The 24,948-nt window shown below is 48.1% G+C and overlaps 1 long non-coding RNA gene and 1 other non-coding gene across 2 annotated transcripts; both read right to left on the bottom strand.

Moving 5' to 3' along the window:
• Positions 1 to 2,147: 2,147 nt before the first annotated feature.
• LOC122369627 lies at positions 2,148 to 12,472 on the bottom strand. Its single transcript, XR_006254436.1, has 3 exons — positions 12,255 to 12,472; positions 2,417 to 2,751; positions 2,148 to 2,287 (listed from the first exon to the last, which is right to left on the bottom strand). It is a non-coding gene; the product is annotated as an uncharacterized LOC122369627 (long non-coding RNA).
• A 10,082-nt stretch (positions 12,473 to 22,554) lies between these two features.
• Positions 22,555 to 22,626, bottom strand: Trnam-cau. The gene has a single exon. It is a non-coding gene; the product is annotated as a tRNA-Met (tRNA).
• Between the last annotated feature and the right edge of the window lie 2,322 nt (positions 22,627 to 24,948).

Genomic DNA, 24,948 nt, shown 5'->3' with positions numbered 1-24,948 from the left:
AACTTGAAAAAGTGAGCCGAGGTCATCAAAGGTCAATGACCTGACCTGACCTTCAGGTGACCTTGACACCCACCCTAATGCATGGGGGCAACATCATATCACATGTTTGAACGCTTGAAACCACGAAAAGACTGCAAACGCGCGGCTAATGCGAGCCGACATACGCCGAATCGCGATTCCAGCCAAACATGGTCGCGAAAAGTAGGTCACAGGTCAAAGGTCATTTGGGTCAGGATCATGAAATTTTCATGGTAGGTGTGAAATTGATGAACGCGAGGGTACTGAAAGTTTCGTCGCGATCGGCCGCTTTTTACGCGAGTTATTCGCGAAAAACCATGGGGGGGGGGGTCCGTTCGACCCCCCCTATACGGGCGAGGGTTAAGACGTCTTTTCATCGTGTGACATCACGCTGGTGCACATAGCTGAATCAGTATAACAACATGTATAACTCTCGCCGGACCTGCTGGTTTTCTACACACAACCTATCGGTCTAGGGGATGGGTGGGTGCGACCCCCTAGCTGTTTCGCCTCAAATTGAGCTAAATCTTCGAGGACAACGAGTTTGTGTACCGTTGCAATTTGCAACAGCTAATGCCTAATTTTAAGGTCTTAGGTCAGTCGGGGACCTCTGAGGTCAGGTCAAGTGCCCCTGGCCCCAAGGCAGTTTTTATTGCAAATAATTTTGTCAAAAATGACCAGAGAGCAGCGACTTTGACACCATTGTGTTCCTTATCCTAAGATGCGTCGAATGATAAACTTTCCAATTTGGCAGAGGTCAGCTAACGTTGTTGATCTTAAGTCAAGCTCAGGTCAAAGCCACACATGTCAGGAAAAAGGAGATCATGCTGCATATCGTTCGATTTGGTATATTTTTTTCATTCCATCATTGGTGGTTTTTCCTACTCGCTGGCCCAATTTGATCGTAACTGAGTTATTGACATAAACTCTGACGGCCTTAATGACGTCATATATGACGTCATGCAAAGTAAATAAGACAAAAGTTAAGCTACGGACCTTGCAAAGCGTGCATGAAATGACGAGTCTACGTGCTTCAGGTAGTCTTAGATCATTCCTGGCGCAAAAAGAAGCAGTTTTCATATTCACCCCATTGACTTACATGATGTATGTATAATGACGACGGTATAATGACGTATAATTAGTCATTACGTCATGTATAATGACGAGGTCACGTAACCGACCTGACTTCGAGTGAACCATATGCAAATCCACGATAATGTTGTGAGGGTATATTGAATTACTATTCGCCTATCTTTTAACTCCTGCGAAAGATGCCATGGCACCGAGGGCGTTGCAAAGTTCAGACATTTTAGGACCGTACGGAGACGAAATTATTAAGTGAGAAGAGGCCAGTGACCTGATCTGAATTGAATGTGCTGTGATTTCAAAAGACTCACAGTTTGAATGAAATGCAGGCATGTCAGCTTTCATGCTTTATCTTCAACGCGTTCCGAGCAATCGCAAGAAAGCCATTAGGTGTGTTGCTCAGCCCCCCCCCCCCCCACCCACACCCCTCTCGGTCGGGGAGGGATAAGTTCACATCATAAAAAAATAGCAACGGCCAATCAAAGAACAGCGCAGGAGCACCAACATCAACATGGCCGAGATGTATTATCGTTTACGAAAAAGACACAAAAGAACGTGCCCCTTGACTTACAAAGACTCAGCGCGAACCAATATGGAGCATATCATCCCCGGAAACGAATACCAATGCTTAGGTAATAGATGGTAATAGGTTATGCTCCTGTGGTCAGCTACGAATATGTGGACACTGACGCTACCGATGCTGCATAATCCAGGCAAAACACAGAAAAGGTTGAAAACAGCTGTGTTGCAGCATTTCCTGCAAAACCACTACCGCGAAAACTAGCAAAACATGCCATATTTTATACATATTTTAATCTAACGTTGAGCATTAACAAAAACACGACTGCTTTATCTACTGAAACAAGTAGAACACAAAAATGAGCAGCTCTGTGCGGCCAGCAACACATCAGTAAAACAAACATTATGTTAGTGCGCTATGCTCAACTCTCTGACCAACATGTAACGAAATCTTTCTGGTCTGCTTCTTAATAGTGTGACCAGCCTCCAGCGTTGTCGGCTACCTCCTGGAGCCGCTCCGGCATGGAGTCCGCCAGCCGTCTGCACAGGGCGGGGGTCACGCGGGCCCAGGCTTCCTGTATCAGCTCCCACAGCCGGTCCGTTGTGACGTGAGCTCCGTTCAGCGCAGGCGTGAGCTCCTCTGTCATAATACCCCATAGGTTTTCTGCGAAAGTAAAAGGGGAATGAATGCACGTGCACATCAATGTATGTAACAAGCTTGATAGGTAATAAAGCTTTCAGCACACGCACAATCACATACACTTATTTTGGTGTAAGTCACTCGTTACCTCACCTATGGGGTTCAAGTCAGGAGATCTCGCAGCCCACGGCAGCAGTTCCAGGCGCGGCTGACGCCCCATCCAGTCGCGAACCAGTCGTGCGGTATGCACCGGGGCGTTATCCTGCTGGAAAACTATGTGTGGTCTTCCCGGTCTCAGATGGTCATAGTCTGGCAGGAATTTGTGCTCCAGCAGATCCCGGTAGGAAGCAGCCGTGGTCGTCCCCGTCCGATATATGCCACCCCTGCCTTCGCCATCCATCCACGCCCATACGTGCACGGTACAGCGGCCACTCTGTTGACGCTGGCCAACATTTTGGGGTGCGTAGCGCGCAGCGTTGCCCTGCCGACTGTCGGATCAAGTAGGTAAATGCAGTTTAGCAGTGCGTAATTAACTATTGTAATTAACTATCTTGGGTAATAGCCATGTTGAAAAAAAATGTGAATGAGAACATTTTCGTCACTCGTTATGTCGCCCTTATTAACTAATGATTATTGAAACATAATTTGGGAATTTGATACTTTAATAAATCAACCTCATTTGCGTTAAAATTATGAATGTGAAATGCACTGCTTTTATCACGCGCACCGACGGGGGGCGGATATCGCCCCCCCCCCCCTGAGGTTTTTCGCAAATAGCGGGAAAACCGCGGCGCTTAGCACCGCAAAATTTCGTACGACTATTCTCCCATCAATTTTACACATGGTGTGCAAGTTTGAACCTCCTAACTTTTAAGGTCAGGTCACCAGGCCATTTTGAATGACCCAACCTCAAGCCACTTTTTTGCAACTTTGTCACCGTGCCAGAGCTACAGTAGATGTCGGAGGCCTTTGAAAGTCCCAGGATGTTATAAGGTCATCAGTAGCTACAATTTGTATATCTCGGATATCGGTGACCTAAGGTCAGGTCGATTTTTCGACCTACCCCCTATAAGTCAATGGGGGGAAGATCAACTCCCTGTTTTTACCACTAAAACGGGTCGGAATGGCCCCATATACCATACATGACTTCATATACCTTCACTACCTTGAGGTCTGTTTTGCTGTTGGGCAGCTGTAAGGTCATGTGACGTCATCAAAGGTCACCAGCGGTTTTTTGCCAATAACTCCGTACAGGAACAAGATACAAGATACAGCCGCGCGGATGGTCTCATTGTGTTAAGCTCGTCAAGACGCATCGAATGATATACATGATGACCTCGAGGTCACGTGAACTGAGGTCAACCTTTGACATTGCCCTTTCGAGGTCAACATATATCATTCGATGCGGATTGACGAGAGGATCACGATGATGCCCTTAGTTTGTTCCTATCTTGACTAATTCGAAAGTTATTCGAGAAAAAAAACTCTCCATATCTAGCGCCACCATTTTGACTTTTTTGACCCCTATGACGTCATCTTTGACCTGACCTGAAAATGACCTTCGTAAAAATTGTAGACCTTGTCCGTGCGTATCCGATGCCATTCACCGCTTGTCGCTATCTTGCTTCGTTCTCGAGATCTCAGGGGGGGGGGGCGGTCATCCGCCCCCCCCCCCCCCCCCCGTCGGTACTAAGTTGGCGCAGACCCCCGTCGGTGCGCGTGTTAAAGTTGATAAGCTCACCGATAGACTATCTGGCGACCGTGGCGATTAGTGCAAAAGGTTTTCTCATCAGAGAATACCACCGTTCTCCAGAAGGCTGTGTTCGGGTGAGCATCCAGCTGCTGCCGAGCGTAAGCAGCTCTAACCCTCTTGTTACCTTCACTCAGCAAGGATTTCGACGCCGCAACCCTGCCATACAGTCCTGCCTCGTGTAAACGTCTGCAAAAAGGATTGTTCTTTTTCAGTGTTTCACAAGCAGTCACAAGTGTTTCAGCGATTTTTTTTTTTTACAAATATACCCCATTAAACCCCCTAAGTATTGACCTAGTTACGAAATTTGCACAGTGGCGAGATTTTCTATGTGTCCGCCTACACTGTAAATTTGGTATTTCTAGGTGCCATAAAGCCAATTGCCAAGGGGGTCGTCCCCCCCCCTGCCGTCTGCGTTATGAAAAAGGCCGCCTTGGACTGGCGAGGGCTTGATATTTATAAAAGGGTGCTGTATATCCTGTATATTAACCTTATCTGGGTAAAATTACTCTTATAACACAAAAAAACGCATTGGTCTTGAGTCGTCCGTTTGAATTGAACAGCTATCGTAAAACTACGATAGCCCTCAATCATTAGTTAGAGTCACTAGACCGAACATCCACTCAACAGGTTTCTCCCTCTTGAACCCCGCTGAAAACCGAAAAGTGCCTTATATCAATGCCAATGTGCTGATAAAATGCAAAACCTTCCCGGCCGAGGGGGACTTCCGACTTGGTGCCACCCCTGACGGTTGTTTGCGTTGGTTCGGAGTGGATTACGTACAGAAAGAAAACTGACATTTACCATGCCCGAACTTTGATTAACCCGCGCCGTGCTGGGGGGGGGGGGGGGTTACGCCCACTCAGTTTTTTTTTTTCTCGAAAATATCTAAAAAAACGGCGGCGATGCGCGCCACCGTTTATGACACACCTGTTTATAAATATTTTCTGCACATTTTGTTAAAATTTTAGACCCGGGTCGTTCAAGGTCAGGTCACCAGGTCACGTCAAGTGACCTTACCCCATAAAAAGTTCAAATGCTCGCTATAGCTACACCGAATGAATGATCGCTTTGAAACTTTCAGGGATTGATACGGGTAACAGTATGTATAAAAAAAATTTATCTTGGAATTTCAATGTATGTGACCTAAGGTCAGGTGAATTTTGCGACCTCCCCATTATTAGTCAATGGGATAAAATTGAAATGCGCCTCGTTTCGACGGACGCCGTTCTAAACACTCTCAAACGTAGGGTTGTTGGTAAACATAACACACTGAATCGCAAAATTGCACCCGTGACCCCTCTTTGTGCCCCTGAGGTCATCTCAGGTCATCAAAGGTCCCCAGCAGTTTTTTTACTATAACCTTTTATAGAGACGTGCTAGAGCGGTCACAACACCTCAGCTGTGCTCAGCTCGACGATACGGATCGATTGATATGCAACATGACCTTTCCGGTCAGGTCATGACCTTGAACTGATGTCAGTTTTTTTTTCAAAGAACCTTTCAAGGTCAGATTATAGTTCATTCGACGCGTCTCGACGAGAAGAACATGATGCTGGCAAAATAAATGTCGTCACTTCCCTGAGTCAAAAGTTATTGCAGAAAAATATTTTTCTTCATAAAAACTGCTATTTTTGAGTTATTGCCCTCTGGAGGCTAAACCGTTGACCTGAGGTCAGATCTGAGGACATGTTAGCGAAAGAGCGTTAAAAGAGCTATCGAATGCGCTTTTTCGCGGCGCTGTTGCTCTATCGGTTCCCCGGTTAGCCGTTGGTAGTTTCCAAAATGGTTGAAATAGGCAAAATTTGACCTTTGATGACCTCTGGCGACCTGACCTTTGACCTGACCTAAGAAATGACCGACGTATTTCTATCCTTATTTTTTGTGCTCTTTCGATTGCCGCTACCGCGTGTCTCTACGTGGCCCAGGAGCCGAGTTAGAGGGAGGGGGGGGGGCACTCAGACCACGAGCACGGCGCGGGTTAAAACCAGATCTTTTGTTATCCACCACATTGTCATGTTATGTCGAGCCACTTACTTATGGCGTCATACGTGAATTACTGCACGAACCAAAAATGTCGCAGCGTCGCTGCAACGGTCTTGGTGCCACCGGGTTACTCGCAGGGAAATGAAATACATATTTACGATGTGCCTGTCTCCAAAGTTCCTAAGACTTTTTGCCTATGTTTTTCTTGAAGTTCATTGAAGGCTTAAAGGTCAGATCGGCCACACACAGACACCAATGGGAGAGGGGGATACGGAAACTCCGTGTGTTTATGAAGCGCCGGAAATGATCAAATCGTAGGCACATGTAAATAGGTGCGATTTCATACCCTACTAGCAAGATGCAATGTTTATTACATTACTTTTGCGTTTTGTTATATTTTGTATCGCTAAGGTTTTTTAAGGTAATCTATTTTTTACGTCAACAACTCCCGAACAAAATCCGTTAGTGAAACTAGAAAGGCACCAATGAACTCTGAATGAACTTTCAAACATCATAAAATACAGCCTATGCCCTATACTCCCTCGAACAGCTTCATGACCTGACCCGCATGGCCTGAAACGTCCGCAACGGGGCACACACTTTTTCAAATGTTTTACAGCCTAAGCTTGAAAAGAGGCGAGCCGGACAGGGGTTCGCACCCAACATACCCTCGGCCGTGCGCATGTAAAAAACAAATAGGTCCAGTTAGAGCTAACTCATTCTTGGATTCGTCAAATTAACACCATAGATAAGGCAGCCTTCAATAAGTGTATACCTGTAAATAGTGTCGTTGCCGCACGTCAGGTTCAAGGCCGTTCGTATTTCATTTGCAGTACAAAAACGGCGAGCAGCAGCGTACTCAACGACGCGCTGACTGTCGGCGTCATTCAGGACCCTCGGCCGGCCAGCCCGCGGAGCATCCAGCAGCCTTTCGGCATCATGATGCCGCCTCCACCACCGTTGCACGGTGGTGTAGTGGCATCCGACCACTCTGGCGGCGGCTGCGGCGCTATATCCCTGTTCCATCAGATACACGGCATGCTCTCGGCCGCCCTGGTCCAGCCGCCGATACATCTTGCCTTTCCACTGACTCGAGTCACAGAAAGCACAGCGGTAACAGATGATGCGTCTGGCCGCCCAGTTGACGCCACTTTGACTTCAAAACGATATTCTCAAAACTCACTGCTCAGACCTACTGTCGTTTACGTGTCTGACCCTGAAACGCTACTGGATCAAATTCTAGATCTCCTGGTGTATCTGGTACTGCTGAGGTGACCGAAATACCACGTGACCGGCCTGGCCCGAGGCATAAGCGAGTGACCCAGAACTAGTGATGTCAATTACGGAAAAGCGGAATACCGGTACCAAGCCAAATTCCAACCAAAACCATCGGAAAATACCGAAAACTGATTCTACTTTGGAAGGACAGAGAAATATCGACTTTCTACCAAACATTTTACCTGCCCTTTATACATTAGTGAGGATTTATAATGCAAACAAAATACCAAAAGCATTAGGATTGAAATACCAAATACCAAGTTGGTATCGGTTTGGTATCGGTATACAAAAAAAGTTGGTATGTCCGATTGATATCTCATACCCAGAACACACACCAGCCGTCTTGATACCATGGTTTTGGTGCGACGCCAAATGAAGGCTATTGAAATTAACCTTCGCCGGACTTATTGGTGTTCTACGTTCGCTCCGGCCGAGGGGGAGGGGTACGAACCCCTTGCCGTTTCGCCCCTAATTGAGCTAGTCCTCGCAAAAAAAAAACGAGACTCCTTTTGAAACGCAGCGACTGGCACCGAATTTCAAGGTCTAGGGTCGACCGGTGACGTCTGAGGTCAGATCCAGTGCCCTGAGATACCGGTTTGGTTTTCGGTAACTAACTTCACTAAAAATTGTTGCAGAGCAGCGACTTTAGCTACATCGTAATTCCCAATTGCCCAGACGTGTCGAATGATATACTTATTTACTCACTTGTTTGTTTGCTTGCTTTTATAGCTAACCCGCACCCGGTTGAGCCTCTGAGCCAACTTCGCCATGGTGGGGAGCCTTTTTGGCCACATCCGATTATCTCGGAAAGAAAGCGGGCTAGGAAGACGCGATAGAAAGCAATAGATAGCTCGCTACAAGACCTTTCAGAATCATATAAGTCATTTGGTGATCACATCATCGCTGAGATCAAAGGTGAAATTTTCACGAACTTTTGTTCTCTATTTTGACAACTTTTCACAAATCGTCGCATAAGTCGGGAACCAGTAGAGCTACAGCGCTTCAGAATTAAAGCATTCGATAGCTCTTTCAAAAGCCTTTCTGACTGTTGCTCTGAGATTTGACCTAAACTCAACGGTTTAGCCTCCAGAGGGCAAAAACTTCCAAAATAGCCGTTTTTACGAAAAATTATTTTCTTCCATACCTTTTGATACAAGACAGACACGACTTTACTTTTGCCAACATCATGTTTGCCTTGTCGAGACGCGTCGAATGAAATATAAGTTGACCTGAAAAGGTCAACTTGAAAATTTGACCCCAGGTCAAGGTCACGGAAAAGGTCTTGCTGCATGATATTACGATTCGTATTTTTAACACTCGCACCGACGGGGGTCTGCGCCAACTTCGTACCGACGGGGGGGGGGGCGGATGACCCCCCCCTGAGATCTCGAGAACGAAGCAAGATAGCGACAAGCGGTAAACGGCATCGGATACACACGGACAAGGTCTACAATTTTTACACAGGTCATTTTCTAGGTCAGGTCAAAGATGACGTCACAGGGGTCAAAAAAGTCAAAATGGCGGCGCTAGATATGGAGAGAGTTTTTCTCGAATAACTTTCGAATTAATCAAGATAGGAACAAACTAAGGGCATCATCGTGATTCTCTCGTCAATCCGCATCGAATGATATATATGTTGACCTCGAAAGGTCAAGGTCAAAGGTTGACCTCAGGTCACGTGACCTCGAGGTCATCATGTATATCATTCGATGAGTCTTGACGAGCTGAACACAATGAGATCATCCACGCGGCTGTATCTTGTTCCTGTACGGAGTTATTGGCAAAAAACCGCTGGTGACCTTTGATGACGTCACATGACCTTACGGCTGCCCAACAGCAAAACAGACCTCAAGGTAGTTAAGGTTGATCGTATATGAAGTCATGTATGGTATATGGTGCCATTCCGACCCGTTTTAGTGGTAAAAACAGGAAGTTGATTTTCCCCCCATTGACTTATAATGGGGAGGTCGAGAAATTGACCTGACCTTAGGTCACCGATATCAAAATTCCGAGATATACAAATTGTAGCTACTAATGACCTCATAACATCCTGCGACTTTCAAAGGCCTCCAACATCTACTGTAGCTCTGGCACGGTGACAAAGTTGCAAAAAAGTGACTTGAGGTTGGGTCATTCAAAGTGGTCTGGTGACCTGACCTTTAAAGTTAGGAGGTTCAAACTTGCACACCATGTGTAAAATTGATGAGCAAATAGTCGTACCAAATTTCCTGTTTTTCCGCTATTTGCGAAAAACCTCAGGGGGGCGGATATCCGCCCCTCGTCGGTGCGCGTGTTAAGCTGAACACATTCATGGTGTTTTTTTTTTAGTTTTTTAAGTTTTTTAGAGGCATGGTTACCTAGTGGCCTGATCATACATATGTGACCTGGGGTCAAAATTTTCACACACGATACGAAATTGGTGTAGCATAAGCTATACCAAGGTTCGTGCGCGGTTCTCTTTACAGTACACGCACACAAGACTGGCAGGTGTGTCCAACCCCCCACCCCCACCCGGGCGAAGGTTAATTACTCATACAGTAGCGCGGGAACCGGAGGGAGGGGGCTAGCGGGGGCTGAGCCCCCCAGCTTTTCGGCTGGGGGGCTCGTAATGTATTTTAGCCCCCCCCCCCCCCCAGCTGGAGGAATCGAAATCGGAAATCTGCCAACATAATTTCATAGATTCATGCATAGGCCCGGGAACCGGGGGAGGGGACGGTGGGGGAAGCTTGCCCTCACAACTCTGCGGCCGTGGGGGCGGTGCCCCACAACTTTTCATGAGGCCAGGAAACGTTGGGCAGCTTGTCCTCCCCAAATTAGGGGTTGTGGGTCACAAGGGAAGAAAGCATGTAAGTGAAAAATCCACCTCTTTCACTGGCTCGGCAACTCAGTTGACAGATTAAAACCTTTACTCCAGGTTGCCAAAACGGTAGTTTCTTCACTCAGCTGAGACGGAATACCTAACTTTTTTGCATTTTTTCGTTTTTTTTTTTGTTGTTGTTGAAAAGGCCAAAGTCTGAAAAATAAGTGGCCTAAAACCGCTGAGAAAACTAGATTTGGGGGTACCCTAGGTTGATCTCTATTATGGTTCAGCCCCCCCCCCCCCCCCAGTCTGGAAGAAGTTCCTGCGCCACTGTACTCATATACTTGTTTACTTTTTATATCGATAAAAACGTCTAAAAATGCTTGATGCCTTCATGACCTGAGATAACCTCAGGGGCATAGACAGCGGCCACGGGTGCAATTTTCCAATTTGATGCGTCATGATTACTTGCTACACGATGTTTAAGGGTGATTAGTAACTTTATCTGAGGTAGGATCACTTGACGTGACATGCTGAACTGACCTTGAGCGTTCGGGGTCATACATTTTTACATGTGTAGAAAAATTGCATGAAAAAGTGTTATTTAATACCACCGCCAATTTATTCTATATTTTCAGAAAACCGCAAGGGAGTGTCCACCACGTTCCCCGGCCCGGTGCGGGTTAAGTATGGAAATACTTTTCGATACTTTGCAACTATACTCATAGAAAAGATGTATGTTAAGTTGTGGCCAAAACGTTAGCGCATAGCACCGCCGCTGCTTAGATAAAGATATTCGTGGAAAACACCAGTGCTTTCATCGAGGCGGCGTCGTTGTGACGCAGCAAAATGCGATATTGACACCGCTTCTCCGAGATGCACCGATAGCGCTGTAGCCTTCTCAAATAATTTGAACGACATACCCCTGTTGTTTAGCCACCATTTCGTTCCACCTCCCTAGAGACGAGTGGTGCGTATACGGCGGAGCAGTATGCCCGAGCGCCTGGCACAGGCTGCTCAGAGCCATGACGCTCCACCGACCCGGAGGCGTTTGGCGCGGCTGACCCCAGTGACCTCGCTCCGCAACCCGACTCTCGGTCACGCCACAACCGAGCGGCGCTAGCCTCGACGCAGGGGCACCTGGCTTCATTCATGCTTTCTACAAGAGCGGTGATTGGTTCGCTGCGGAGTCACGTAGTCGGGGCATCAGTGGCGTAATCAGGAATTTAGTTACCGATCTCCTCAACAGATGGCTCTGACCGACGATTTTTAAATACGGGTTGATCAAGAGGTAGATAACAAAAGATGAGTTTGCAGGTGCAAGGATGACGGCACATGTAAGCTACATTCCAAGTTTCATGGTAGTCTGACACATAGTTCCTGAGATACAGATGCGAACTTAAGCCGCTACGTATACCCCACATTACTTCAGCGGTGACCTGTACGATGCTGGTGGGTAACGTTTAACAGAGCCAGGCGCCCTTCCTTCTCAGCCTGAGCGCAGCAGCATACCAGGCCAGCTCTGGATACGATTCCCTCGGCCACACATGTACATACATGCTGTTGCTACCGGGTAACAGGGCCAGGCGCCCTTCCTTCTCAACCTGAGCGCAGCAGCATACCAGGCAAGTCCCGGATACGAGTCCCTCGGCCACACGGCTACCGGGTAAGAGCCAGGCGCCCTTCCTTCTCAGCCTGAGCGCAGCAGCATACCAGGCAAGCCACTCTTCCCTCTCAACCTGAGCGCAGCAGCATACCAGGCAAGCCACTCTTCCCTCTCAACCTGAGCGCAGCAGCATACCAGGCAAGCTGTGAATATTTCTTTGTCTATAGACGGAAGTCTCGGCTCGGCCCGAGCGCCCACACACATGCACCACGCCGGTTACCAACCTCGTCCCCACTCTCTCTCTCTCTCTCTCTCTCTCTCTCTCTCTCTCTCTCTCTCTCTCTCTCTCTCTCTCTCTCTCTCTCTCTCTCTCTCTCTCTCTCTCTCTCTCTCTCTCTCTCTCTCTCTCTCTCTCTCTCTCTCTCTCCCATTCCCTCTCTATCTCCATCAAAACCAGGCCTCTCGTGTGCCTTCGCACTGCCCCGTACCTTGGCTCCGACGCGTCGACAACAGGCCGACATACACGCACATCATACTGAGGGAAACCACTGCCGACGTCAGTCGCACCCACCTGTCATGTCGCTGCAGTCGGTGATGCGGCAAACCTCAGCGTGCACGCAGCTACACGCTTGTAGTAAGGCGCCCGCTAGTGCTATAAGGTCACGGCCACACCTCAGGTATCGGGCGCTGTCACCAACCCACCATCACTGTCACCATAAATAGTTATCAGCACGAACACCAAATGATGACCATTTTCACTCTACGTCCGTCACCATGGCCGTCGCTGCTCACACTGGTCAGCCCCGTCACCGTCTCCCGCGCCCGTCCCTCGTAAACATCGTTCACTCGCTATCCCTACGCACACACCGCCCTCCCCTCTTCCCGCCCCCTCCCATCCCCACTGCGCCCAAACTGACAGTGTCCCCCCTCACACCTGCATACAGTGCCACTATCTCCGTCTCACGTGTCGCCCTGTAGCTATCTCGTGTCGCGCCACTAATCCCACATTAGTGGTGGCAGTTACCGGCGCACGCTCGCCAGACACGGGATCTGTATTAGACGTTCTCGGAAAACACGCGCCGGCGACACGCCACCGGGCCGTAATGACCGACCGCCGGCCCCCGGCACTCGTCTGAGATCACCCGTCTGAGGGAAGCAGCCTTTTCCTCACAGTCGTTTTATATTCATGATACGGATAGTGCAAACGCTCATGCTACAATTATGCTGGCACGCTTGCCCCTTTGCATGCATGCTTCCATACAATGTGTTCATTCTTTTTATACAGCCGAGCAGTCATTTATCATGTGAGCACTACTATAAAGAAATATTTGTTAAATACAGGAGATTCCATGCAAGAAAAATTGGGACCAAATCATAAAATGACAGAGCGAATGAATGCTGCCAGAATTAGACAGTGGTCATGCAAACATCTTATTCACCGCATTCCGGAAGGGCAGACACTGGTGGATCTAGGGGGCATTAGGGGCATCTAACAAAGCATAAAGGGAGGAAATCCAATGAGTTCATTTAAGTCCAAGACATCTTTTGGGGAGCATACTAGAGATGCCACTTTTGAACCCGCGAACCCGCTTTCTGCGGGTTTTCAAAACCCGCAGGGTTTTTGGCGGGTTCGAGAAGCAAAACTTGTCGTGTGGCGGGTATTTGGCGGTCAGACTTAAGAACCTATATTTTTTTTTTTTTTTAGATGCAAAACACAATGCCAAGTGCATTTGCTCAGGTTAGCAATACAATATTCATCAAAACAACTTTTAAAACAGAACCAAATATAGAAATATATCAAGGAAGCACATTTCAAATGCAAAACTGAAAACAACCAGCAATAGCATCCACAGTCTAGCAATGACCAAACCAAGGTATAAGCAACAAACTACAAAGCATAAATAATTGCTGATGAAAGCATTCCATAAAACATAAAAGAACCTGAAAGCAAACTTATAGGAAGCTGAACTGAAGTCTATGTGCAGTGTGCACTAGATATACATTATGGAAGAACCCAGAATCAGAGCAAATGCCACATGCTACTTTATTTGCGTCTGGTCGGCATAAAAAAGAGCTATCAACTAAACAAAATTTGATGCAAATTCATTGATTACCTATCCTATGTTCTGTTCCACCCTATATTACGAAAATAACACACCAATTACCCTTACAAAAAATCAAAATATTGACTGGGCGGCCCAAATATAACGCAATACAATACTGGCGCACTTCCGACATTCTGACAAGGATTGGCATTTGACTGCGTCAATTTTGGTCTCTGAGGCAAAGGAAAGCTGTCATTGATGACGCAATAATTTTACAATCAATTTTTCTGTCTTGGTTTTTTAATACCTCAAAATAGCAGTTATACATGTTACATACAAAACCACGTAGCTGGTCGCATTTATTTCTTTTGTCTTTTTACGTGCTTATCATTTGTATGACGAGAGAGCCGGAGAGCATTACCAAGACCATGTATGAAATTATTACATTTACTTTAGTATTTACTGTCTCTTTATTTCTTAACCCGCGCCCCGTAGGGCTACCGGCGGACCCTACCACCCGTAGGGGGGGGGGCCGTTTCGGCCCCCCCCTAAGATCTCGGAAAGTTACCGGTCGATTTTCAAAATTCAAACGGCGTTCGATAGCCCCACCCGGGAACTACCTTGTGACCAAATTTCATTGACCTAGGTCAAACCGATGACGTCACAGGTCAGGTCAAAGGTCAGATTTTCACCGTTCACAGGCAATTCAAGAAATGTGCTGTGAAAGCAAGTAAATTGGTATTTTATTGAAAACCATCGATGGTACATTGTTCGTCAAACACATACTTTGCTATCTGAGGTCACTGATACCAGGTCAGGTCACAGCGAGGTCAGGTCACCGGGGGTCACAATATGAATGTGTCGTGTGATACATGTTTTATGGTCCATTTTACATGACAAATGCGATTATGTGGGTTAGGCAGCCTTTGGGGCCAGCCTAGGTCACGTTTTTGTGAAGGTCAGGTCAAGGTCAGGTCAAATTAGGTCAAATTTCAAAGTTGATATTTTTGCATAAAATGGGTATCAATTCGATGCAGCTCGTCACGGGGAGTCTAATGGTGGTCTTCGTTTTGCTCTACGAGTTCTAGAATTGCCAAAAATTGAGTTTGAAAATTTGACGTCATCATTTTTGAACAGTTTTTTCGCTATAACTTGGCCAAAAAACGAGGTATCGATCTGAAATTTGGTATGTAGATAGAAGACGGTAGGTACTATCACATATATTCCGGTTTTTTCGAAACTCAAAAAACTTTTTGGATTTTTTGGCGAATATATCCAAAAAAATGCTTTTTTGATTTTTGGGGGTCAAAACTCAAAAATTTCAAAAATTCGAGATAGCAGTTTTGTAGCCCTGTCAATTCTACACCTTTTATGTCTTGATCATTTTTCTGTATCTTCAAAGCTGTAGTCCTGACAGGTCTTCTCGCGAAGGTCTTTTTTCGGTCGAAAATGACAGAACATGACGTCACTCTGACGTCATTTGTGGCCAACCTATCATAGCCTCTGGAAAAATTTTTGGTCACAATGTGTAAAATTAATGCCCGGAGGGGTCCTGAAAGTTTGGTGGCGATATCTCCAGCCGTTTAGGAGATATCGACCGAAAAGGACAGGGGGGGCCGTTTCGGCCCCCCCCCTACGGGGCGCGGGTTAACCGGTTATTAACCTTTAAATGATAAAACTTTAGCTGTTGTGTAAAATAACTTTATCAGAATGGCACATGAATATGCATTATACATCATTGTTTTCGCAACAAGTTCGCACTAACTACGGCCGCAATAATTTAGTCGCTGTAACATTCTTTGCAATCAGCTGTTGGTGACGCTTCTGACGCATGTTTCCAGAAACGCGTGGTTCATTGGTGGTTAGTTGGTTTTTGGTGGGATTTTGCATGATTTGTTTTATGTGTAGATCGACTGGATACTTATTATTCACCGTGTCACTATTTGTTTTTAACTGGAAATCGCATATCTTTTATATCAACATTCATTTTGATAACAATATCATTCCAGAAGCCTAACATTGAGAGGGAGCCAGAGTAAAATGTTGATCCTCAGCCAACGCTGAAGGGTAAGGTGAGAGAAAGATTTTACTGAACTCTTTTCAGAAAGGAATTTCAAATGTATTGATGCATTATTCGTTTTCCACTATCCAGTGTGCACTTCCTAAGGACTTAGCATAGCAATTTCAAGTCCTTACTATTTGTTTGGCTGTCTTTTTCTGCACAGCAATGAAGCAAGTAAGGTTTATATAGCTCTAGCATTGACCCAGCTGTATTTTTTTCTTGCAAAAGCAGGTTTTCAAAATTGCGGGTTTTTTGCGGGTTCGGCTCAGCCAAAATCAGCTTGCGGGTAGTTGTGGTTGGGCAAGGGGTAGCTGCGGGGCGGGGCGGGTAATGAAATTGCAAATTTGTGGCATCTCTAGAGCATACCCCGCAGCGTCTCATACCACTTTTCTGGATCCGCCAGTAGGCAGAGGGCCATTTTGTATATTTACGAGTACGATGGCTGATATTGACACACCAGCGCAGTCAAGGTCTCAAAAATGCAAATGGCATAGTCAAGTATTGGAAAGCATATGTCATTTGAGGGCAGCCCACTTTTTCTGGTCCCGTGACCATGTCACGAGCATGCAGAGTGGAAGAGCGTTCACGAGGGAACCTGGCCCGTAGGCAAAACGCTTCCGCCCGTTACTCGTTCCGGATGCGCGGAAGATGGGAAACTGGTTTCTGGCCCTTGATGGTCCTCATGGATGCACCTCACCGTCTCTTACGAAGAACTCAACTATACAGAGCCGCGGGTTTTGACGTACCAGTCAGCCTGCGCAAAGCCATCACGGATCAACTTGCAGAGTTGACCAGCAGACAGGCAGCCCAGAGGCCTCATTGTGACGTTGGTGTGATCATACTTGCTTTAACCAGACAGGATTCTTGCACAGGTTTTTATTCGAAATCGAAATCGTGTTTACTAATTTGCGCTTCGGTATACTGTTACACTTATCACATAGTACTTACATACTATGTTCAGCGGTACACTAACCACAAAACCGTTTGCAGCATTATCTATGCCATCGGAGCCCACACCCACCGCTTGTTGCACCAAACCACATAGATGGGAGGGGATGTTGAGCGGCCTACAGCTTAGGTGCGCGCGGTGTGAGCAGATCTGCTGTTAGTTCGAACACGGGGCTGTGGTTATTGGGCACAGAAAACGGGGTGTCTGTGCACTGTGCAGGACAGGAACGAGGTGGCCCACAGGCGGGGGCGGGGTCACGGCGGGTGGGGCCGTAATTCAGAAGGTGACACCCGCGTGCAGGGTGGTGGTGCAAATGTGTGCTATAAGCGATGACGAATCCGATTGGTCGCAAGGTCCAGACCCCCCCCCCCCCATTAAATTTTGCTTCCGTAATGCCACCCGATGCATAAAGTGATGCATTTTTGGGTCGGAATTCCCAATCCTGAGAATTTGGCGGAGTCCCTGATCTTAGGTGCTTTACAGTGGTTGTGCAGTTGGTGCGGCTATATACAGGGCTGGGCGAGCTGGGGGAGGGTGGTGAGGAGGGACAGGGCTGGGTGCGGGACAGGGGTGGGTGAGCGGGGGACATAGCTGAAAGCGGGGACAGGGTGGGTGAGCTGCGGTACAGAGATGGTCGATCTGAGCGCCGGCCAGCTCTCGCTAATCTGCAGGTTCAGCAGCGCACACACCGGGTGGGACAATGCCCGGAAAACGCTCTGGGGTGGGACATAACCCGGCGGTGGGGTGGGGTGGAGGTTGACCTTGAACTCGCGTCACATTCTGTCACTGCAGGGTGACGCGCGCCGTGACGGCCGGTCCACGTGACGATGTGACATGTGACAAGGGTGAGTGTGACGGGCGCAGTACTGTCTGTGACAGTCCGGTGACTGTGCTTTGGTGGGACAAACAGGGCAAATTTAATTGAAAGCCTTATTGTTAATGAAATTTAGCTTAGCTGATCTGCTGATTTGATTTTTTAAATTGATGTCACATGTTTATTCGTGGCTCCCAATTAGCGAGCAAACTTATTGAAATTTGCGTCGTTAAGACAATAACCGTGTTTACATAGGGTTCCCTTAATCTTCCCCTATTTGTCTCTTAAATGTCCCTTATAAAGGAATCCTCTGTCTCCTTTACCTCGCTTCACTACAAATATGGCGCAACTAAGTCATTCTAGAAGCAGTTTGCAATTTTTACTTACCTTTAGGGCTCTCCCAAATAGCTTCCAGACTAGACACTGAGGTAAAAGTGATAGCACATGAAAGCTCAAAGCAAGAAAAATCAGAAAACTATCTGGCATTTAACATACTTTAGACGGCTGAGCTATTATTCAAGTAGGTGTAATCACATCCACGGCAATATCAGAACACCGCACCTGTCGAATTTCTGCCTTGAGTTTCTGCCGTTTATGCGTTAATGCCACTTAAAAATCCTCAGTCGGCGCACGTGCGCTTGTCGAGTCGGGGACCACCAGTCGGACGATTCGGAACTGCCGGCCAATCAGCATGCCGCTTTTGTGATATGGTAGTTTGAGAACCACTGGATATGGTAGCGTAGCAGCTTTTGGAAAGGCGCTACGCTACCAAATCCTCCCCTATTTGTCGCTTAAAGAGGGAATTGAAGGGCAGGATAAAAATACTTCAAAATATGAATTGTTGAATTTCGAGCATTAAATAAGCCGAATTTGTATTGTTTACAGCATTAACGATGCTTTGTATGCTTCTAACAACAATAGCGCCCATAGCAACGTTACACGCGATCGCTATGATGCCTAAAATTCGATCTGAAAATAGGGGAGAAATAGGGGAAGATTAAGGGAACCCTATGTAAACACGGCTAATGTGAATTATCCTCACTTGCAACACTGATAAAAGCCTACGGTTTCTCTGGAATGAAGATGCAACATGCCCACGTAAACCACCGCAGGCTAAAAACGGCACGTGGATATTCAACCTACGGTGTGTGCGTGTATCAACTCATTATCCTAATTCGGGTTTCCATTCAGTTTTTTCCCACAGTTTGAAACTGCAGTCTCATCACCTTCATGGTGCTGGAGCTAAAGGTCGCATCACGCACAAACGGCCGCCACATTAGGCCGTCACGATGATGGCTTCACTGCTGCCGTGCCAGTCACTGTGCGAATTAGCACCCAATCTGTACACGGCCACAACTAGGGCATTCATAAAACACCCGGCAGCGCACCGGTTCATTGAGAGCGGCCGTTCCAGAACTTCTGAATGAAGCCACACCACCTGCTCAATGGGCTCATGTGTGCCACGGCCCACACACGCAATTGTTGCAATGGAATTTTATGAATGAGAAATCCGAGTTCGGAAAAGTATGCTTGTCTCGAGACGTGGTAGAGGTAAGATCGTAGTATCTGAGTTGCTCGTGCAGGATTTATGAATCGGTGGAGATCAGTCACATCTCGAGGTATCTGAACTACAAGACGCTGCAGCCATTGTTTGAGCGTACTCACGTGCTGTTACCACATCCGGTGACCTTTCTGTGGACAGATCTCAGCAGGAAATTGTCTCGAACGCCCGGAAAACCAGGGATTTAACTACAGCTGGCTGACTGTGGCCGCTCGTCCAGCCACCAAGGCTTCATTTTTAGTCCGAGTTTGCCGCATATCTAACCTCTCCCTCCCTCCGTCTCTCCCTCTGTCCCTCTCTCCCTCCCCTCGCTGCTGCTCTGGATCACTGTATTGCTGGGGCGTGGCCAGGATAATCCCGATGGGCGGCGCTGACCGCAACGATTGCGCACTATCAACCCACGCTGCGCCGGCCGGGGGGGGGGGAGGGCGGCCGAGGGGGGATGACGTGCGGCTGACGTGCGGGGCGTGAATGGCCGGCGCGGCCGGAAGCGCGGCCCGCTCCCACGGTGGAGGCTCGCGTGCCGCCGCCGCCCCCTGTCGTGACCCATTCATTAGCAGTGGTATCAAATACAATCGGCCGCGGCCGCTGCACTGTAATCGGGGCGGGTCAGCCCATCGCCGAGCCCTCCATATGACATTAGGATAATTGGACCGGCCCGACCCGCTTTACGGCAGGAAAATTGCGTCTGCCGCTTTATTTATCCGCCGCCCAGCGTCCACAGTGCTACTCGAACCGCCGCTGCCGCCTCCGCCGTCGCCGTCTCGAGGCTCCTCGATGACGGATGACGTCGTCAGCGGCGGGCGGCGTCGGCGGGTCGCGGGCCGGCGACGGGCGGGCGCCACCGCCGCCGATCGGACCTCATTATCTGTGGGTGGCACGGTCGCTCTGCAGCGTGCAGCCTGACCGATCGGGGATCGCGAGCCATCAGCGGTGATAGCTGATGGCTGAACGGGACCCTGCACAGCACAGAGCAGTGTAGAGCAGAGCAGAACAGCACAGAGCACCATCACTGCCATCCCAGGACCCAGCGTGCAGAGACATGGACATTGGACAATGTGCATCCCGTGCAAGCTCGAACGAGGCCGGTCGAGCTAGCCCATCACTAGACGCATTTCGGATTGGACATAGGAGAGAGAGAGAGAGAGAGAGAGAGAGAGAGAGAGAGAGAGAGAGAGAGAGAGAGAGAGAGAGAGAGAGAGAGAGAGAGAGAGAGGAGTGGGATAGATCCATGTGTAGGGTAGTGAAAGGCAATGTCGTGTCGGATGTGTATGCTGCTACGTTTAATTTCAATGTTGCGAGATAATCGTCATAAAATCGTGCATAATGCGCCCTATAGATTGCAGCTATCTTGTATCAGACGCTGACAAATTACTAGCATCACAGTGTTATTGGACCAGCTGTGCCGGCCTGCAGAAGATAGAACTGACAATCACTAAATAATCAGAAGAACTAATGCCGTATCATTTTACCTGGTAAACTGGGTGGTCAATGGGCATGATTACTTACAGTCTCCTCCAAATGTCCCGGAGGACCAATTACTGGGGTGTTGAAATATTCTTAGAGTGAATTAAGTTAGGTATGCTTCGCACGAGGAGCAAGTATATCTAAATTTTCCCTCCGATTGTAATGTATTTAAATACGGATGATTTAATTGTAAAACACCCGTTTAGTTGCCACTGGGTCCTGTTTTTATCGCGACATGATTGTGCTCATCTTACAATTTGTGAGATTCTTGATAGGATACACTTACGGGCTTGCCGCGCCCGTCGATTGCATGCTTTGGCATTTCAGAACCAGAGTTTGAATGGAATTTCAGAATAAGATTATTATAATAAGATTACTATAGTTATAAGCAAGTAACAAACAATCCCGCTCTGGGTAAACAAAATCTCATCTCAACACTTTGCTTGCAATGCTTCATTTTTATGAAGCATTTTTATTTATTTAAGCGGTGGTTATTTTAATTTGCTTAAGTCGTCCACAGACAGACTTACGGCAGTGTACGGCAGAAGTCAGAGGATGCAGGGTAGCAGCGCTGGGGCACTACCAGTGACACACGGCGTGATACCGGGGTCACTAATGGGTCCAAAATTGTTTTTACTTTTTACTAACGAGTAACGACCTTATGTCTCATTTACCCAGTGGCAAGCAGGTCATGTACGCCGATGACATTCAGTTTATTGACTCTGATACGGTTTCTAATTTGGACGACCTAAAACGGCGTATGGAGTGTGCTTTGGAGGTGGCTCTCCGATGGTACACCCAGAACAGGCTAAAAATCAACCCAACTAAGACTGAACTTTTGCTAGTAAAGCCGCAGAGAAAAATATGTAGTGCAAATTTTACTATTGACTTTGGCATTTGCGAAATTAAACCTAGTCACGAGATCAAAATTTTAGGCGTGTTCTTTGACTCTTCACTGACCTGGGAGAAGCAAGTGTCGTTGGTGACCCGCCGCTGCTACCATGTACTAGTCGGCCTATCTAAGTTGAGACATAAGCTACCGTATGAAGTAAAAAAGATGCTTATCGAGGCCCTTGTATTCCCCCACATAATGTACTGCTGTACCGTCTGGGAAGGCTGCTGCGCAACCCAGAGGCGACGTGTGCAGAAGGCCATTAACTTCGCGGCGCGCATTGTAACAGGACTGTCTAAACGCGACCACATTAGCGCAGCTCTGGAAGCTCTCGAATGGCCGAAGTTTGACAAGATGTTGGAGGACCGAGACATAGCGATGCTGCGTAGGATTCTCTCGTCGGATGCGCCGCCATCTCTAGCTGGACTCGTGATGCGTCGCTCTGATGTGAATAGGAGGCTCACTCGCGGCACATGTGGGGATCAGCTGGACCTGCCTAAAATTACAACAGAGCGAGCTAGGCGTACTTTTCATTTTAGAGCAGTAAAATCGTGGAACGGTCTCCATCGTTAGCTTTCAGGCAAACAAGCTGTAATGTATTTTGTGATGATTTTTTTTTTGCGCTGCTCACTTTTATTTACTTTGTCTACTTTTTACCCGCGTATTGTGCATTCTTAACTTCACATTTTGCCATCTGAGTATCTTACTGGTACAGACAATTCTCTTTACTTTTATACTGTGCGTCATTCTTATTGATGTGTGTTTTATACCCACTTGTAGTTTTATAGATTGTGAATGATTGCATGACGAGAGCACTGAAAAACCATTCACATGGAGGACTCAATACATGATTGATTGATTGATTGACAAGGTCCATTATCAACGTGAAAAGTACTTATGCGAAAAATATCACTTAGGCTGGCTGATTTCATTTTTCACATGTGTTTAAATTTCTTGCGTCATGCGTGGCTGTAGCGAAACTTGTGGTCGAGTTTAGGCTTTAAGCAACTGCAGCCGGCAATTTCTCTGCTGGCTCCCGCTTACAACTGAATGAATGACCCCTAAACGACTTGTCAAAAACTAGCAGAGCGTGGTTTCGATCCACGGACCTCTGGGTCATGGGCCCAGCACGCTTCCACTGCGCCACTCTGCTGAAAGTCTTGTGATTTTTATTGAAGTATTTTTTTAAGGCGTTGCACTTTCATTATAATATAACAGCATATTTTATGTATCTGCATTGAAACGAACTACCTGGATATTTTGGCATTAAATAACATACATCTATGTTTACTGGAAAACGTGCTGTTGCTTCGAAATCGGATTGAATTGGATAGGATTTACCTCGTTGAGTCAGTGCTTGATCTTCCAATCCTGCAAATGTTGCGTCGAACGAATGTTTGATTAGCTAGCAATTAGCATTGAAAAATAATAAATATCCAGGCATGCATCTATCATGACGATTATTTTGAATGTGACCCCTCTGCTGACGCAGAGAAAAAGTAAAGCATCTACATCCCTGAAGGCTGAAAGCGACGACTTCTGTCCTTGTGTATCATCTGAGTTTCGTGGCATCATTCTCTGACGTCATGAAATTCATCCGAGTCTCTGACGTCACCAACCACTGCGGCAATCATCACTAGCTGCGGACGAAGGCTAGTCCGTGACATCAAAGGCGGCGTATAGTCACGACCTCCCTCCCCGTGAGTGTGGGAGTCGTGACCGGTGATGCGTTGACTGGTCAGTCTGGAGTTTATACTTTATACCCGCCGAGCCGCCTTACAGGTGGGGTGACGTCACAGTTAAGGTTTTGACGTCACATCCTGGTGGGCTCCGCTGAGCCGGAGATTCAGTGGTTTGGGTGATGAAGTGATGACTGTGCGGTGAGTCTTCAAGGCGTGTCGCGGAAGTGATTCACTGTATTGTAAGCCGTATATGATTCGCAAGGTGTCCTTCCCTCGCTACTGCAGGCCTGGTCATCAAGCAGAACGGATATGGGTCGGTCGTTTCCACTTATCAGACTGGACCACTGATATGGTTCAGTCAGCGATATCGTTACGACCCGTGGGAGACCACCTGCCCCACCAGCTGTGGCCACTGGCCAGCCAATGCGGTTATTTAAAAATTGCCTATACATAATTAATAATTCATTTCAGTTAAGAACGTCCCACCGCCATACAGAACTATATAGTACCGTGCGGTGAATTTGAGGCAGGTTTCCAGTTTCAAACCGTTGCTGCCGTGTGTCAGATCTAACAAGTGCACTCGTGTATGAGTACGTGATGACTGAGGGAGGGCCGATGGTCTGTTTTCATCACTGATCACGAGTTCATACTTTGTTTATTTAAACGTATACGGAAGCCTTTTCCCCCATTGAATATTATTGAGCTTTTACCCAATCGATCAGTTGCTATGCGACTCCGAATTTCAGAACGACCGGTGCCTGCAATGAGTGTGCTATGTGGCCGCTGGCTCTCCGGAACTTCCAAACACGCGGGGCGTCCGCGGAGCGGTTTGTGCTGCCCGTCTGCAGCAGCGCTGCTTCTGGGACATTCCTCTCACGGTCGTTAACAGCTCAATAGCGAGAACCAGCCGCGTGTACCGCCCTAAAGCGCCCCCAAATCACCGAGCCGCTTACTGTCGGAGATAATATGACGAGCACGGCAGATATGCATTGTCTGGGACTGGTCGGAGTTCCTTGAGGCGCTAACCGTCTGCGCGGGCTGCAGCAGCCAGTTGTTGGTCGTTGTCGTCCCCGGCGCCGCCCCCGGCTCCCGGGCACCGCCGACGGGCCGGCCGCCGGGGCGGGGCCTGGCCGTCGTTCCCACGCCGCTGCCCTTTGAGCGTGCCGCCATTTTGCGGCGTCGGCGAGTCTCGCGCGCCCCGCTGCCCGGCGGCGATCGCGGCGCGGGCACTGGGCCGCAATCTGGCGCGATATACGGCCGCGATGGCCACTGCGGGGGACAGCTGAGAGGCCGCCGGGGCCGCCAGGGCCGCCCTCGCCGCCCTCGGCCGCCGCCATCCACCCGCCCGCCGGCGGCGCCCACTCGTAAAAGCAAGGCAGCGCGTCGAGCGGGCGCTCGCAAACGTTATTTGTGATCCATTGCGCGGCTGGGGGGCGGATAATGCCGGCGTGCACGCTACCGCCTTACGCCGGCTGAGGGTTTCACGAGCTGGGGCGGAGCGCTGGAAGAAGGATGTGATGCCTGGTGGGAGACGTGATGCGCCGCAACCGCCGGTGCCGCGCCGCGTCTGCCACAGCGCAGCGCTCGGCTGTTATTAGCGAAAAATTTACAGCGCCGAACGGCCGATACTATCGGAGGTTTCTCCTCAGATTGCACGTGTTCAGGATGAAATTAATTGAGACCTCCGACGGAAAATGGTAGGTCGTAGACTTTTATTGGCTCGCGGCGGAGTGTATCTTAGACTGCGATCTAATGCTGTTATGGCCACAGTACGTGTGATGAATTTATTACTC

The sequence above is a fragment of the Amphibalanus amphitrite genome, unplaced genomic scaffold (genome assembly GCF_019059575.1).
Source record: "Amphibalanus amphitrite isolate SeventyFive unplaced genomic scaffold, NRLGWU_Aamphi_draft 001057F_arrow, whole genome shotgun sequence".
NCBI lineage: Eukaryota > Metazoa > Arthropoda > Thecostraca > Balanomorpha > Balanidae > Amphibalanus > Amphibalanus amphitrite.
The sequence above is the reverse complement of the archived record's forward strand: the minus strand, read 5'-3'. Positions and strand labels throughout refer to the sequence as shown.